This window comes from Penaeus monodon, chromosome 25, assembly GCF_015228065.2.
Source record: "Penaeus monodon isolate SGIC_2016 chromosome 25, NSTDA_Pmon_1, whole genome shotgun sequence".
NCBI lineage: Eukaryota > Metazoa > Arthropoda > Malacostraca > Decapoda > Penaeidae > Penaeus > Penaeus monodon.
Genome location: NC_051410.1, coordinates 41,281,152 through 41,282,013, shown reverse-complemented (window position 1 = coordinate 41,282,013; position 862 = coordinate 41,281,152).

The window sequence follows — 862 nt, the reverse complement described above, 5'->3', positions numbered from 1 at the left end:
ACCGTCTTATTCACGCTTGATGACAGCGGTCTTCCCTTCACATCTGAATACTCCTGGCGCTTGGTTTGTGAATTAACACGATTTTTTTTTCTAAATTTATTATACATGATCGTAACAAATATTGGTACCATACCACCCGAGACAGTATAAGCGGGAACCTAAATCAGAGTTAACTCAGAAGTATAGAAAATAAACAAATTATGCAACACAATATATTGATATGAGTGCCAGCCTTATAATCTCTCATAAACAATCACCTAGCAAATATCCCTTTTATGAGAGAACATGCAAGATACCACAAAAGACATGACAGCTATATTAATATTTATTCAAATTTTGGTAAATTTCCAGTTTCATCCAGCCTCCGACTTTCGAAACCATTTTTTTTTTGGAATGGAATCTCCTTTCGCGGTTTAACGCTGTTATGATGATGATTTCCGTCGCATTTGACTAGTTGATGACTGGCGGAACTTTTATTCATCGACGGCAAAGTTGATAAGATATGTAAGAGTCGGCTTCGCACTGTATTTTGGGGAGGAATTTGCATGATTTATACACAAAAAAACCCAGAGCAGAAACACTAAAATAACTTTAAATCGGGTTAGCTTAAACTCTACGGGTACTGGAGCCGTGTTTCATCTATGAAATGACGGTATTCTATTCTGCGCTTTAATCTGGGATTACTTTTTGCCTGATTGACGCGCAGTACATAAGCACTAAAATAAATGATTGGACAAAAGCAACTTTTTATTTTTGAAATGCGTTTCGAAGTTTCCTGATGACCGAATAAAATTTTACACACAAGGTTTTCTTATTGTTCCTCGAATATCAACGGTATTTTTATTTTTTGATAGCATTAACC